This window comes from Narcine bancroftii, chromosome 9 (assembly GCF_036971445.1).
Source record: "Narcine bancroftii isolate sNarBan1 chromosome 9, sNarBan1.hap1, whole genome shotgun sequence".
Taxonomy (NCBI): Eukaryota; Metazoa; Chordata; class Chondrichthyes; order Torpediniformes; family Narcinidae; genus Narcine; species Narcine bancroftii.
In genome coordinates, this window is record NC_091477.1 from 29,372,404 (window position 1) to 29,390,565 (window position 18,162).

At 36.4% G+C, this 18,162-nt stretch overlaps 1 pseudogene; it reads left to right on the plus strand.

The window, feature by feature from the left end:
* The first annotated feature begins 2,885 nt into the window (after positions 1-2,885).
* On the plus strand, positions 2,886-2,984 carry LOC138743756 (U6 spliceosomal RNA; annotated as a pseudogene).
* The last annotated feature ends 15,178 nt before the right edge of the window (positions 2,985-18,162 follow it).

Here is an 18,162-nt window from a genome sequence, read left to right on the forward strand (position 1 = left end):
CTTAAATCGTGATCCTGACACTTACACAGGCGCTGACTCATCAGCACATGTTGGTATGAGATTAATATGTAAATGTTATTTATTAATATTTTTCAAGGACCAGAGCTGAACCAGAAAACCTTGGCGTGCTTACTCACTATAAGGCTAGGACAGAAAAGGCTTTTTTTTAAGCTGTTGGAAGTTAGAAGTACAGAAATGGCAAAAATCAATTGAATTAGTTTCTCTTCATTTTAATTTTGGATCAGTAAAGCTTTGGAACCCAATGCAGCTCATTATATCATGAAGCATGCAGCAGGCTATAGGCATAATATATAATAAACATTGAATCAATCAATATGGATTTCCTTTAAGTTCTTAAACTGTAGATTCCTCAAGGAAACATTGAAATCAGATTTTGTTCTCTGATTTAAAAAAAGTGAAACATGAATTAATTGTGATGCGTTTACTGAAGTTCTCTATTTCTTCTTTGGCTTGGTTTCGCGGACGAAGATTTATGGAGGGGTATGCCCACGTCTGCTGCAGGCTCGTTGGTGACTGACAAGTTCGATGCGGGACAGGCAGGCACGGTTGCAGCGGTTGCAAGGGAAAATTGGTTGGTTGGGGTTGGGTGTTGGGTTTTTCCTCCTTTGTCTTTTGTCAGTGAGATGGGCTCTGCGGTCTTCTTCAAAGGAGGTTGCTGCCCGCCGAACTGTGAGGCACCAAGATGCACGGTTGGAGGCGAGATCAGCCCACTGGTGGTGGTCAATGCAACCCTAACCCTAACCCAACCAAACAATTTTCCCTTGCAACCGCTGCAACTGTGTCTGCCTGTCCCACATCGGACTTGTCAGCCACAAACGAGCCTGCAGCTGATGTGGACATTACCCCTCCATAAATCTTCGTCCGCGAAGCCAAGCCAAAGAAAAAGAAAATGTAAAATAGCTATTCTCAAACTTTTTTTGTCTTTGGCTCTTCTCAAATTTTATAAGCCCTCTCCTTCCCTGTGAAACAGAAAGTTTTGATTTTTTTTTTCCCGTACACCTCTCCTACTGACAACATAAAAATAATTTGTTATGTGAGGTGAAAAGAAAACAAGGCTTTTACTTAAATGTGCCTTGGCCCCGGTGGTGGGGGTGGGGGATGTGGTAGGGGGTGCGTAGGAACCCCATTGAGAATAGCTGCTGTAAAATATGAAGAATGCCATGTCTATCAAGCTGACAGCTCATGAAATAATTGTCCCTTACCAAGCCACTTAAGATGAGATGTTATCAAATTTAGATCCTGGTTTACAGTTAACGAAGTAATCTCTGGTTAGTTGTGGGGGGGGGGTGGGGTTGGTTCTTTTTTCCCCCCCACAGCACCAGCATTGATGAAAGAGCTATAAAGCCCACCAATTTCTCTTGGGGTTGACTGCTTTGCGATCATCAATGGGTGACCTATTTGTGTGAATTTTCCACCAATAAAACTTTTCCATTTCTTCAGTATCTTATGAAGACTACTGGAAAATGTGTGTATACCAGGCATGGAGATGAAGAATGTGTTTGTAATGCTACTGTTGTTTGAGTAGACAGTAAAAGCTCAGGAAAATTAATATCTCCAACTGAACTTTAAAAACAGGAAAGGTTGTGATCAAAATTATATGTGGTTTGATCAATGGGATTTAGTATTGTTTGATTGTATTTATCACTCTCTTGGTAGATCTAGATTTGGGCAGGCAGAGCACCTGCCAAAACCAGTCATTGATCTCAGAATTATTAAACTGTGGACGAAAGCTAACATTTAAGATTATCTTTCTTCCTGTCCAAATTGGCACTGGGAGTTCCTAATTCATTCTCAAAATGACAGTGGTGTGAACTGATATGTAAAGGATTATAAATTGAATTAAAGGAATGCTCATGACATATTTGGCATTTTCTTTTACTGCACTCAGATGTTTGTTTTGAGGCTTAAATATTCCTCCTGTGTGATCCCACTCAAGCTGGAGTTATTGCAAAAAAAAGCTTGAATTTTTAAAAATTCTTGTTGTTTCCAGCCCTCTACTGCTCCTCTGCAGGTCTGACAAGATTAGCGAACCATCCCTATTCAGTAAATTTCTGAAAATGGGAACAATTATGACACCAGCTCATTGATTCAGCGTTGCTAAACTCTGACCATGAACATTGATTGGGCCTCTGGCTGTGTGCAGTTTGATTAGAGTAAAATTTTTGTGGACAATTTGTTTTAGTGGACACCATTGTGATTGTGAATAAAACTGTTGCTTTAAGGCTGGCACGACCCTCAGATTTGTATCTAGTGACTAATTTCTCTTAGAACAACAATAAGTTTCACAACATTCATTGCAAAGCCCTGGGAAATGGGGGAACACAATTTGTGTGAACTCCTTGTGTCTTTAGTGTGAAGAATGGACTTTGTTAGAGATCAGGGTCCCACCGACTAAAGACAGAAAAGTTTTTAAAAAAAAAAGGAATTTACCCCTTTTCACATAAATTCCGCAGAAGTGAATTTTATTCCGCATTCATAATTTTGGAAAGTGACCTGCGAATTAGGTAAGGGCATATCTCCGTTACCTGAATGACCATAATGTGGGGGTCACCTGTACATATGTATCTGAGTAACCTATAACAAGATAACCAAGTGAGAGGAGAAACTGTATTGACCACATGGAATGCTTAGTTATAATATCTGGTGGCTTTCGAAGACCCTTTTTAACATTTTTTTTAAAATATTAGCTGAAAACATGACTTTTTTTGGGAAGATATTGTGGTACATTGGTTGGTGAGCTGCCAGTATTGACATGGGGTATTCAGCTAGAATCACACTCACCAGTGCCTTCTACCATCAAAAAGGACATGGGGAATAGGGCAGGTTCCAGTGTCATGATCCTCTCAAAATTACACATCATGATTGTACTTGCTTTGGTAGCACATGTTGGGGCGATGCAGAGAGGATCAGCATGGCCCCTGCGCAAGGATGACATGCAAATTAGTGAAGCGTTCCATATTTTTAAAAAATATATTTAAAAAATTACACATCATCCTGATATTGATTTGCTCTTCTTTCAACATTGATGGGTCTACATGCTGCAATTTCCAGCCCAGGAAATTTATCATCGTGCCATTATCCATAGGAATGCAGTGGATCAATGATGTAGCTTGCCTTTATTTAGACATACAGCACGGTAACATACAGCCCTTTTGGCCCACGAGCCCATGCCGCTCAATTATACCCAATTCATCTACAAGCCTGTATGTTTTTGAATGGTGGGAGGAAACCGGAGCACCCAAAAGAAATCCACACAGACAGGGGAGAGGACGGAGGGTCAAGAAAGATAGCTTCCTGATAGGAGAAAGAAAGGAAGGAGCTAACAAACTGGAGGAAGGGGGACATGAGAGAAGGAGAGAGCGGGGTTCACTGAAATTGGAGGTCACTATTGATACTGTCTGGACACTGCTGAGATAGAATATTAGATGTTCCCTCAATTTACATGGCCTCAACGTGGCTTTGCAATAAGCAGTATAATCAGGTTCTAATTCCTACCTGCCTCTTTTGTCAGTAACTCCCTTTGAATTTTGCATTCTGCATACATTGGAATAATGGATGAAAGCCAATGGATTATTATGACTTCTGTTTCAATGGACTGATGAATTTAGTCTCCATAAGCCTATGCTTTTTCATATAAAATCATATAATTGTACTAACCACTTTCTTTCCCTGCTAATTTATCTTATGGCATATTGTAATGCCGTTTTGAAAATAAGGAACCATGAAAGTTTGATGTAATGTATATATGACCTGACCGACAAATTTGGTGGGATCACTCATCAACCCAAATGCAGGAGGATTATGCAATATTGATATTTTATGCATTAATCAAAAAGATAATCCTTTTGAAATTCATACTTAATATAATAAAATAAACATAGTTTAGATAAAATATTTGTATACTTGATGCTTTAACATTGACATTTTTGTCTTCCAATATTGGGGAGTAAAGGTCAAATTATGTTGTCAGGTCTAAAATGGAAATTGGAACACAGAGACTTTCAAAAAAGAGAATGATTGTTTTTTGCTCATAGAAAATGGGGCAGAACAGGTTTTAATAGAGGAATCTTATAAAACTGGGTCCCCTTGAGAATATGTACAGTATTTATTTTAAGTTCACAGCTCATTAAATATCTATTTTCGGTACCACAATCCTGTACAAAGCATTCAAGAGAGAAAATCCCAAAGAAGATCTTGAAATTTTTTGTGTGTGATGTTTAAAGTAGTTTGAGATTTTGAAGGTTATTCTGCAATGTAAGCCAGGTGCAATTTCAGCAGAAATAGTCAATGGAATTTGTGGTTGCTCCAAGACTATATTTTAAAAATGTAGTGCAATTCTTATTAATTTAGAATAACTTGACCTGCCTCAAAAATGAATCACAGAAATGTAGTGTGCAAGAATAGCAAATGGTTAGAACAGCAAATTGCACATCGCAAATCTTGTTGGAACAGCATCAAGGAATGACGAAACCACATTTGGAATGTAGCTGTACAATTTTGGCCACATTGTCATTTTCCTTTTAAAATATTTTTATTGATGCTTATTCAATAGAAAAAAACTGAACATTACAATTATGGTATGTGCTACAGAACTAGTAAAAAATGTTACAATAATGATCATATGTAGAAATTCAGAAGTACAATAGCATAAACATAATGGTACAATAGAACCTAAAACATTTAAAAAAAACAAACATAAAAAAATTAATAATAAATTCCTTCTCCTCAGCTACGTTGAAGGTTGACAAACAAGCCCCATATCGTTTGGAATTTAATATTTGAATCTATAATGGAATGTCTAATTTTTTTTCAAGTTTAAACAAGACAATATCCCTTAGCTATTATGCATGTGTTGGTGAAATATTGTCTTTCCATTTAATTAGAATTGCACGTCTGGCCATTAACAAAGAAAAGGATAACGTGTGACTTTGAATTGAAGTTAGTATAACATCATCATCACAAGATTATTCCAAAAAGAGCTATTAAAGTGTTAGGTTCCAATTTTAATTTAAAAATAACCAATAGACTTTGATAAACTTCCTTCCAAACTTTTTTTAAGCTAGGACCAGAACATGTGAATTAAAGAGGTATCACCTATTTTACATTTTATGTCTGGATAAAAATGAGACAGTTTAACTTGTATGCCCCACATGAGTAGAAATAGAATTAAATTTTACTAAGGATATTTCCTTGTTGGTAATTCTTGGATCTTCTCTATCTTTATACAAATTAAGTGACAACCCAGTCATTAAACTCAGTTTGAGAATATGGGCAGTTTAGAAGGTTTTTGGATTTCAGAGTTTCCAACTTTCTTTACAAGACACAGATTTTAAATGTTTTAAAGACCTATTTATTAGCAACAATTTGCATCCTTTGAACAATTGATTGTAAAATTTAATTTATTTGAAGTTCATTTTATTTTAGATATTTACAAATTAGGGATTTTCCTAATTTTCCTGGAATTCCCAAGGCGAGTATTCTTGATATATTTTTTGATCTTCAACCTCCTTGTAAAGGGTTAATATCTTTTATTTATGATAAAGTGGCTAATTTAAGACAAGCCTCATTAATTAAAATCAAAAATGCCTTGGAGAAAGATTTGAACCTTTTAATGCCCAAAGAGATATGGAATGCTATTCTTAAACTGATTAACATTACATCCTGTTATGCACGACATTGTCTGCTGAAATTTAAAGAGGTTCATAGAGAACATACGTCTAAGTTAAACTGTCTCGTTTTTATCCGGCCACATTGTCAAAGAAAGTTTTTATTCTCCTTGGAGATGCACAAGAGAATGCAGATGCAGGAATCTGAACACATTCTGCTTCAAGAACTCCGTGGGCCAAGCCAACATCAGTGGGAGGAAAAGAAAGGCTGATGTTCATAGTCCAAAGCCTTCATTAAGTGAACAGAGGGGAGTATAATGTAGAGAGGGTGAGAGAAGTAGGATAGGTGCCAGTAATGTATTTTTGAGCCAGGGAGGCCTAAAGAATGACTGGGAGGTGAGATTAGGAGGCAGTTTATTGGCCAGTGCCAGAGAAGGAGAGAGGCAAGAGAATAAAAAGGCGTCAAGTGGAGGAACATGAATGAAACAAGATAAAGTTAGAGAAATTTGCTAAATGAATGCAAAGATTACCAGCTCTGGAATCTGAATCTAGCCCCTAAGGCTAGAGCTGGATGAGGTCCTCACCCAGGATGAGACATATAAGGCAATCGAACAACTGAAAAGTGGCAAAGCAGCAGGTATGGATGGAATCCCCCCAGAGGTCTGGAAGGCTGGCGGCAAAACTCTGCATGCCAAACTGCATGAGTTTTTCAAGCTTTGTTGGGACCAAGGAAAACTGCCTCAGGACCTTCGTGATGCCACCATCATCACCCTGTACAAAAACAAAGGCGAGAAATCAGACTGCTCAAACTACAGGGGAATCACGCTGCTCTCCATTGCAGGCAAAATCTTCGCTAGGATTCTACTAAATAGAATAATACCTAGTGTCGCCGAGAATATTCTCCCAGAATCACAGTGCGGCTTTTGCGCAAACAGAGGAACTACTGACATGGTCTTTGCCCTCAGACAGCTCCAAGAAAAGTGCAGAGAACAAAACAAAGGACTCTACATCACCTTTGTTGACCTCACCAAAGCCTTCGACATCGTGAGCAGGAAAGGGCTTTGGCAAATACTAGAGCGCACTTGGAATAGATTTGCTTCAATTTGCCATCACAAATCTTAACAAATCTCAACCTATCCTACTTCTCTCACCCTATCCAAATTGGCAAGATATGAACCTATCATGCTTACAGATTAATTATATTAATTAACCCATCATTTTTTTCTGTGTGCTATCACCAAATAGATAATCTTAAAACTTTGATTTTTTTTCTCATAAAATAAAATCTTTAAGAGATAAAAACATGTTTGGATGTAACAAAGAACATTGATGAAGGTCGAGTGGTGGATGTAGTATATATGGGTTTCACTTAGGCATTGATAAGGTTCTTCATGCAAGGGTCATTCAGAACATGAGGAGGTGTGGAATCCAAGGAAGCCTTGCTTTGTGGATACAGAATTTGCTTGCTTAGAAAAGGTAGAAGGTGGTTGTAGATGGTTCATATGGAGGTTGGTGTCCAGTTGTGTTCTGCACCGAACTGTTCTGCAGTAAAGAGTCCTCTCCTCTTTGTGATTTTTATAAATGATCTGAATGAAGAAGTGGAAGGGTGGGTTTATAAGATTGAGGATGACACATATTTGGGTGGTGTTGTGGATAGTCTGGAGGGTTGCCAGAAATTAAAAAGGGACATTGATAGAATGCGGAGCTCGGCTGAGAAGTCACAGAGGAATTTAACCCAGAAAAGTGCAAGGTGTTTCATTTCAGTCTGTCATATTTGAGACCGAATGCAATCTTAATAGGAGGACTCTGAGTATTATTGATAATATAAATATTGAGATCTTAGGGTCGATGCCCAGCGGATGCTCAAAGCTGCTGCACAGGTTGATGATGTTGTTAAGAGGGCATATGTTGTATGACCTTCATCAACCATGGGATTGAGTTTAAGAGTTGAGAGGTCATGTTACAGCTATGTAAGACCTTGGTTGAACCCCTCTCAATTCTGGTCACTTCATTACAACAAAGATGTGGATGCTATTGAGAGGGTGCAGAAGATGTTGCCTAGATTGGAGAGTATGCCTTATGAGGATAGGTTGAGTGAACCAGGTCTTTTCTCCTTGGAGAGATAGGATGAGGGGTGTCCTGATAGAGGTATACACGATGATGAGAGGCATTGATTGTTGGATGGGCAGAGGATTTTTCCCAGGGTTGAAATGGCTAACATCAGAGGGCATAGTCTTAAGGTGCTTGGAGGTAAGTTTTTCACACAGAGACTGGTGGATGCATGTATGTAAATTCTTCACACATAGAGTGGTGGATGCATGGAATGCACTGCTAGCAACAGTGCTGGAGGCAAGTTCAGGATCTTTTCAGAGACGATTTGATAGTTACATGGAACAGAGAAAAATGAAGTGTTATACAGAAGGGAAATTCTACGCATTTGGTAGAGCAGTTTATTATGTCAGCCAAACACTGTGGCCAAAGGACCTGCACTATGCTGTATATTTCTATGTTCAGTGTCACAGGATTATAGAATAGTCAGGATAATTTCAGTGAGGGGAAAAGTAATGGAATCCACCTGAAAAAAGGGTAGACTTCCAGTTAGGCAGTGGTATGGAGTAGACATCCTTATAGCTCCACACCGTCAGTATATATTTTACCCTGCTTACTTTTCTTGAAACTTTTGAATTGGTGTCAAATTGCATATTCTATATTTGAAATGGATACAAGAGCTGGAAAGACTGCTAAAAGTGGGAAAAACGGAAATAAACAAGAAACTCCGCCTATTCCACTGGCAAATCCAACTGCTGTGAGTTCCTCAGATGTACTTGAACAAATTAAATAATCTATGGATGCAGGATTTAAACGTCTAGATGAAAGGCTTTTGACACTGGAAAACCAATTTGCACAGATCTGTGATTCCGTAGAAAAACAAGGTGAGCATTTGACCTTAGCAGAATCTGCTTTAAAGGAAATGAATGAAGACAATAATGAGAAGCTAATGACTAGAATTATTGAAGTGGAAGGTTGAAGTAGGTGACAAAATCTGTACATTGTCGGCTTGGCTGAAGATACTGAATCTGGTGTGTGTACTAAATTTTTCTCTGATTTGTTGGCAATGGTGTTTGGAGATGTGTTATTTCTGACACCACCTGAACTTGATAGAGCACACCGATATCATTCCCAAAGCCTAAATCAGGGCAAAAACTACATTCTGTGGTAATATACCCTCATCATTATAAAACAAAGGAACTGCTGATTAGTGAAGCCCTTTATAAAGCTAAAAGTACCTTGCAATACCAAGACAAAACATTTAGAATCATGGAAGATTATTCTCCTGAAGTTATGAAAAAACAGGCCATCTACAAGGAATTTATGTTGGAGATATATCAATAGGGATTGAAGCCTTCCCTGCTGTTTCCAGTGTGTCTTAGAATCTCTCTCTCCAATGGGAGTAAGAAATGGTTTGTTTCAGTGGAAGATGCTAGGGAGTTCATTCAAAACCTACTTGGTCCTAAATGATTTTTTTTTCTGTTCAATGACTGCTTTGAGGATTGAATTTAATATGTTAAAGGTTCAGTCATTTGTTTTTAGAGCTCTTATAGGGAAGTTATTATTATGAGTTGAATTAGTCTGGAGTGGTTAGGAAAATAAGTTGACACACTTTGATTGTATTTATGGATGTCTACTCTATTAAAAGGGGATTAAAAATCTATTTTATTTGTTTTAAAAAAAAATTAAACACTCATTTACTATTTTTTCCAATGTTTAATGTATTCAGAGTAAACATGGCTTATTTTAGTTTACTATGAACATCTGAAGGGGGATTGTTATTGTTTTGCTCTGAACAAGAATGTCTAATCAAAATTTGGAGATAGTGATTTCTTAGAATTAATTAGCAAGCTGATGACTTTCCAACAACCTTAGGGGATGGGATTGGAGAGGACTGGTGGGGGGGGGGGAGGAAATCATGGGTGTTTTGCATTGCCATTGTGCTTAATTCTTTTTAGAACTTTCTGGTTCCAGCTTCGTTGGATTAATTTTTTAATAAGACCATCTGCAGGCCGGAGGTCATTGTGTATGCTGCACAAAGTTGGCTTTGCACATGTGCATTGGGAATTTCTGAAACTACAATTACTTTTAGTGTATATTTTCTACAATTGAGTGATCATGGCTAATCCTACCAAGTTCTTGAGTTGGAATATGAGAGGCTTAAATCATCCAGTAAAACAAAAGAAAGTGGCTTCAAATTTTAAAAAAATTAAGGCTGCAATTATATTTTTACAGATAGTAATGTTTTGCTCCTGATGTCATGGTGAAATGGGCAACAATATCATTCTTCTTTTCATCTAAATCTAGAGGGGTATTGATTCTAATTAATCAGAAGATTCCTTTTGGTATACATAATGTTGTTTTGGATCCTAATGGTCATTTTGTTACTGTTTCAGGGAAATTACACAATAAAATAATGGTTATTGCAAACGTTTACTTCCTTGCTGAATTTCAGTTTATACTTGCTTATTCTAGGTGGGGACTTCAACTGTTGGTTGGACCCTATATTAGTTTGTTCATCTTCTAACCTTGCTACAATAACCATATCTGCCTTATTAATATTCTTTTAAAAAAAAATTAGATTATCGTATTTCAGATGTTTGCTGTTTCTTTTATCCTACCAATTGAGCATAGTCATTTCCCCCTCTTTATCATACTTACTCAAATATTGATTATTTTTTATTGATAATCATTTAATTTGATTAATACATTCTTGTAAATACTACAGTATTGTAAGATATGATCACACCCTTATTACAATGTCACTGAGTCTTCTTAATTTTCCTCAAGATAGAAAAGACAGTGGTGTTTTAATTCAGTGTTATTATCAGTTAAGGATTTTGTTAAATTTATGGAAGAACAGATAGTTTTCATTTTTGTCACTAATCTCTCTTCTGAGACCTCCAGTTTAGTTACATGGGATACTTTGAAGGCTTTTCTTTGGGGGCAAATTATTTCATATACTTTAAATAAGAAAAGGAAGATTAATAAAGTTTGCGAATGGTTTCCTCTTGCAAGGCCTCTTGTTGATAATGCATGTGGATGTGCCTTCACTCACCTTGATAAAAACCCTCCAGCCTTGCATAGCTGAGACACTGAAGCCTCCTTGCATACAAGCAACAGTAGCACACATCCTCCTGCCCGCCACATGCCAACGCACAGGCCACTTCCCTGCCCCACTGTGCAAATGTCAATTGATTGACAGGCATGTTGGGACCCACAGGTGTGAGAGAAGTCGGTCAACAGGGCAACAGGCAGGGCCCACCATCGCAGAGAGCAGACGATAAATCACTTGCTCTGAGGGGAGCTCTGGGCTTTGATAATCAGGCTCCACATGAAGCCTTTGTCTGATGAGGCATGGAGGGGGGGGGGTGAGGTGACAGTGAGCGAATGGCCTGTCAAGCTCACTGCCACCTGCCCCTGCAGCTCATTTAATTGCTCGGGAGCTGACTCCTCAAATAAATGCTCAGCATAAAGCCTGATCATTGCGGCCCAGCACTCCCCTCAAAGCAAGCGATCAATCGTACCATTAGCATGTACTACAAACATGGCTGTTGCCCTGCTGGCGTGGGCTGCCATGATCGGTCTTCTCAGGGGGGGAAGTGAGCAGTGGTGGCAGATCTGGAAATCACATGCCATCTGAAAAAAGGTGGTCCGTGAAGCTGTGAGCCTGCTTTCTGGACAGCCACAACAACTCTGCAGGCTTCTTGAAGATGGGTGATTCATTTGAGTGCTTTGTGATTCAGTGCCCAAAATGGTGGCACCAGGATGGTGTTTGAGATACGTTTGGGGGAAAAAAGGGGGAGGTCAGAATACGGTATGTATTTGGCTTCTGGGAAAAGTCCTGAGTGTATTCTTTAATTGGATGCTGTAAAAGATTTTGATTGAATAGAATGGACATACTTGTTTACACCCTTGAAATATTTAATTTGGTTCTGATTTTAATACATGGGTTAAACTATTGTATTCCATACCCTCTGCCACAATTTTTATTAATTTTCAACAATCTCAACCTTTAATCTGCAAAGTAGCACTCATCAATGATGCCCATTAAGCCCTTAATGTTTTGATAAAGCGATTGAACCACAGGCAATTGTATTTCATGAGTGAAGGACATCTTGGGGATATGACGAAAAGGGATTGAACATAACGTCTCACTTTATGCAGATAATTTCTTACTTTACATTTTGAATCCAACTACCTCCCTCCCCCATACGATGTCATTGATTTCACAATTTAGTCAATTCTCAAGTCTTAAATTGAATGTGCATAAAAGCGAACATCTACCATTGAATTTTTCTGCAGCAGTGTTTGGTGATTCTCCTTTTAACTTTGTTAAAAATCAGTTTACTTACCTTGGTATTACAATTACAAAGAATTATAAATATCTCAATGGTCATCTTTGTCCACAACTCGAGTTGGCCATATAAATTTTTTAATATCATTTTCAATCTGTTCCAACACTTGTTCCTAAATCAATTTTTGACTTACTTGATTCAGCCATATCATCTTTCATATGGAAGGGTAAGCATCCTTGCTTTAATAAAGTTCTTCTACAGAGATGTAAGAAAAATGGTGCAATGGCTCTACTTAACTTTAGATTCTACTATTGAGAAGTCAGTAAATGAAGTCTTATGTTTTGGTCCTTCTCTTTCATAATCATTCTGACTGCCCATTATGGGTATCAATGGAGCTGAAATCCCCCCCCCCCCCCAAATTTTTCTAATTCAGTGCTTCTTGACTCTTCACTTCCATTCTCAACTAAGTCAGGATAATCCAAATGCTAAATATTCCATGAGATTTTGAAACATATTACATTTTATAATTTTTATCTCTCAAACCCTGTCATATCCAATCACTTTTTTTTCAACCCTCTTTACATGATGATATTTTTCAGAGATAGTATTCGAAGGTTTAAGGATCTGTTCATTGATGGATATTTTGCAATATTTGAACAACTTTGAACTGCTAAATTTAACTTGTCCAAATCTAAATTTTTTGGATATTTGCAAGTCCAACATTTTCTTGAATCACAGTATCTAATTTTCCAAGAGAGTCTGAATCAAATTTTGTAGATAAGTTTTTAACTTGATATCTTCTAGTAAATGTTTAATATCTATTATTTATGAGAAATTGTTGGTTTAAATCAGACTTAGTTTGTTAAAATCAAAAATGCTTGGGGACAGGATTTAAATTTGACTATATTAGATGTGGACTGGGACACAATTCTTCAGTTGGTTAATAGCTCTTTGTTATGTGCTTGCTATTGTCTATTACAATTCAAAGTGGTACATAGAGCACATTTGACTAAGGCTAAATTGTCTTGCTTTTATCTGACTCCTTGATGTGACAGGTGTAAGAGTGGAGAACCATCATTAATTCATATGTTCCAGACTTTTCCTAGTCTAGGAAAATACTGGAAAGAGGTTTTCTACATTATATCATAAATTTTCAATATAGATTTAACACTGAATCCATTGGTGGCCCTCTTCAGTAGAATAGGAGGGAATGATTCTTCTTTGTCTCTGGTTCAGAGTTGTGCTATTTTTGCCTCTCTTTTGGCGAGGCGTACAATTTTACTTAAATGGAAGGATGCTGCCCCACTTACTTATGATCAGTGGTTGCGTGACATCATGTCTTGTTTGAATATGGAAAAGATTCATTATTTAATTAATAATTCAGATACAAGATTCCAGAAGATATAGGGGTAATTTATGATTCCCTGCTTTACTTTATATTACTCCAATGAAATTAAATTGTCTGACATTTCTTTTCCACATTCTTGATATAAATATTTTTCTATCTTTTCATTTTAATACTTATATATAACATCTGGCAATGCAGTTAGGTAAGGGGTTTGAGTTTTTCTCCTTTACTATTTTCTTCCTTCTTTATTTGCATTATTAGTTTTTTTTCTAAAAAAGTATTATTAAGATTATGAATTATGGATATGATTTACAATTTTAGTATGTTAGTGTTATACAGAATGTCTTATTTAGTTTGTTTAACTGTCCACATGATTATATTGAATGGTTTGTATAAGTTCTTTATTAAATTCAATAAAAATATTTTTAAAAGAAAATAGGGTATAGAAAGACATCTGGAAATGAAAAATAAAAATAGTGTCAGCAAAATTTTTGAAATATCTTGTTTAGCCTTTAATTATTTTTTTGTGGAGTTAATGAAGAGAACGTAGAAAATTATTATACAATTGATGTAAATAATTATATTTTCAATAGGTTCCAATAAATGTGGAGTCAGGGGAGAAATGTCAGAATGGTGCTTGCAGACAGAAAGCTGAGTGGTGTATTATTCACGGAGGAAGATGTCGGTAATGGTCTTGCTGTTAGGAACACTATTGTCCACAATTTACATTAATGATTTTGACTCAAATTTTCACTTGTGAAATGATCACAACTATCTCATTGCAAGATATTCACCAAGAAGTACAGTAAGGAATACAGAAGGCTTGACCCAAAGAAAAGCTAGAATGTGAAACTCTTCATCTCATGTAAGGAGAGTTTGGACAAGCAAATAAGAGAAGAAACCAAAGATTTCTCCAAGAGAGGATGCGAGAGTGGGACATTTATGTCTGCATGGACCAGTCAAATGGCCTGTTTCTGTGCTGTATGCCCTCTGTGATTCACGCAATATACTGTACAAAATAAACTGCACTGTTCATAATGACAATACTCAAAATATACTGACATTATACAAACATTTTATTGCTGTATTAATATCATTAGCCTGCTTACTACTGTGTAAATAAGCTGTTTCTTAGTGTTCACTGTGACAGGATTTTCATGCATGCCATTTGCTTCTCAATTGAAAATATTATTTTCTGGATTTGAATCTCTGATATTTGGCCATAAAACAATGGAATTGTTTTATGCATTTGATCTTCTGTGGAAATGTCTTCTACTCTGTGCAATTTATTAATTGCTGATTACTTTATGTGAGATATGAAATCTTTTATTTTCAATTATTTAAAAATTACAACCCAGCTGGATCAAAGCAATGTAATATCACCCTGTCACTTGATTGTGACAATTGATGAATATTTTCAATAACAGAATATCTTTTGTAAGCTGTTTCATAAATATTAGGTAAATTGCATCTACTTGATATTTAATATTTTACCATGTTATAGGTAATATTGTATGCACTATTTTAAATAATTTTTATACAAGGTCGTTACATTTTCATTTTGTAGGTAACATGGCTACAATGCTTAAAACATTTGATTCAGTCTTTAAAAGCTATGGTGAATTGCAGGTAACTCAATATTAGTTTAAAACATATCAAATGTCATTATGTTAAAAGTACTGGAAGATATTTCCAGATTTATTCATCCATTTATTCAAATACATAACATTTATTAAATGTTTGAACAAGGATGAAATTGCCCACCTGAATGCTGACTGTGTCTTTCATTACAACAGGTTTATTCTGTATTCATTATAAGCATTTAAACCTATTATTGATGGCATGCTACTCCTCAAGATAGTGTCAATCTCCTTTTGACTTTCAGGCATGCAACAAGATGTCAACCACTTAAAACTTGCAGTAAAGTTGAATTTTTCTGAAACTGCATTTTTTAAATATTCTAACCATACAAATAGAGGAGCCCTGAATGAGAAAATCTATCTAAACAATTAAGTGATGTTTGATTTTCAATAAACATATCAAGCCATATTTTTAAGTATTAATATGATGTTAAGTACCTTAATTTTCTTTCTTTTGCCAGTAATTAATTAACTAGTCTTCATCAAATGTTTACACCTGTCTATATGGCAGAAACTTTGAGTAATGTGTTATTTACATTTATGTCAAATTTGTTTTCCTTATCAATACCAATTAGTGACTCAAAATGTTTAAAAAGGTTGGAGGTTAACCATTCGAGGAAACAGGAGAAAAATAGAGATGGTAGGCCATTTCCCCCCCCCTCCCCCTGGAATTTATAAATTATTACTAAATGTTTTTTGGTGCAGTTCCAATTAATGAGTTTGAAAAGACAAGTGTTGATACACATTAGCACAAATATAATGTAGCCTCAGAATAATTGAGACAAAATGATTAATGTTAGTATTTTTGCACTTAGTATTTTTGTTGCTATAGAGAAATTTCATAATTTTCCTGATGCATGAGAAATTAGTTTTTAATTGTTTGGCATTTCTTGACTACAAATTATATTTTGCAATGATAAAAGGGAGCTTTGCAACATGAAATTGTTATCTTTATTGATTTTCCTATTTCTTTGTTAAATGTAATGTTTAAAGAATATTTAAATAAAATTTATTTGTAAAACCAGGGAATTTTTCTTTTCATGTTTCACAATGTTGTTACCATAAAGTATTTGCAAAAAGTTTGGTTGCTGAAATGTGGTCACTTTTGCCAATGTTTTTGGAATTAGCTGACTCTGGACAGGATGGGATTGCAGAATGGTTATTGCCTTTCTTACATAGGCAAACCGAAACAGTAAGAGAGAGGAAAATTATGTTCAAAAGGGAAAGGAGAATGTTGGATTGTCTGTCAGATGGGTGTTATTTTTCATAGCAACCTACCATGGGGTAATTAGTACTGTATTCATTAATATATGGGAAGTGTTGTGAGAAATTATGCATTGAATAGTTTCCTTTAAAAAAATATTTCTATGCTCTCTAAATGAAGAAAAAAATTAAAATGTTAACAACAAAAGATTCAACAGATATTATCCCATAATACATCTAGCATTATTTATTTATTTAACTGTTGTTTGGGATTCCTCAGTTAAGTGGATGAAATGAGGCTCATCTGTTCCCTCTGTTTGTTTCCCATATCCCTTTCATTGTCCTGGCATATGGTTGTTCAGTGGAAAAACCTGCAGTTTGTCCTGGAGAATGGCCTTGATCACTCTGGGGCTAGAAGACCTGATTATGGACTGGTTGACAAATATCAAATGAGTGATGTTACTCCAAGAGAGATGAGGTTCTTGATGGAGGGAGGCCCTCTCACATCCCCAGTATTTTATGGCCTCTGAAATCCTGGTAATCCGTTGAAGTAGTTTTTTGCTGAAGTTTCCATGACACTCTGAATGCACTTTTAGATACTGCAATTCATAGTCTTGGTAGTACAAGTCTTGGGTTGCTTGGCAAGGTGTTGTGCTGGCATGGCAGCAAACTGAATTTCCGTTACATACTAACTAACACATTTGGATTATTACTGTTGCTGCCAATATCCTCCGGGTGTACTTGAGTTGTCCTTTATTGATATCTAGAAAAGTGTATGTCCAAGTTCTGGGTAAAACCTTGTACAAAGAGTGTGAGATTCCCCTGTGCTCTCCTTGATAACAAATACCAACTTTTTCACAGGTTTGCCAAGGCATCATTATCCCATCTGCTACTTCACTGTCTTGATCTGATTTTTGTGAACTTGTGAGTTGGCATCGGTATTTCTCTATCTTCTTGGGTCTGTTTTCTTGTGTGTAGACCTCATCTCTTCCAATCCATTGAATGATGGCCTGTGCTAGTATCTGAGGTGCTCCCTCAAGTTTGATTCATCATCATTATCAATATCATCCCATTGCAGTTTTTCTTCTGTTTATCTAGGCTTCTGTTTTTTTTGTACCTGAAAGGACATGAGTGCTGTTGTGAGGGAAAAGGTGTATACCTCGACCACACTCAGTTGGCAGAAATAGTCAATGACAAGGAAGATTGAGTATCTGGATAACATCATCCTTAATTTAGACACAGCAGATGGCATATTGACTTTTATTGCAAGGTGGTTAGAGTTTAGAAATAAGGAAGTATTGTTGGATTTGTCCAGGGTACTGGTGAAGCATGGTTTTGGTTACTTGATTTAGAAAGGCTGTTCCAGCACTGGAGGCAGTTCAAGAGAAATGCATGAGTCTAGTTTCCAGAATGAGAAGGTTGTTCCGATTTGGAAGAATTAGGAGTGATGTCATTAAAACTTATAAGATTCTGAATGGGTATGACAGATGTTAAGGTATTTTCACTAGTGAAGAATGTCTGAGAAGAGGGTGGTCTTTTAATGCAGAAGTGTGCAAGAACAATTTTGGCAGTAGGTGATGAATTTCTGGAATCCTCTATCTGTGGAAGTTGAAAGCATTTGAAAAGAAGTTGAAAGATTTTGAAAGTTTTGGAAATTGAAGGTGAATGGCATAGAGAAGAGTTATGGCCTGGGGCAGATCAGAAATTAAAGCCATGAACATTTTGAATGACAAAGCAGGTTTGAAGGACTGAGAAGCCTTCTCCTGGCCTAATAGTCTTATGTTGGACCCAGTATCAATCATGTCTTGCACAATTTCTTCCATTCATGTTAATGTTTTAATGGTTTAATGCCTTTTTTAATCTTGATCAGGGTATGTATACAAATAATCTGCTCATATTTCTAAAAAAAATTAAATTGGATAATTAAACTGTTCAATTCACTTTCAGCTAAGGACAAACCATTGAATTACAAAGAAAGGATGGTCTGCCTATCCGAC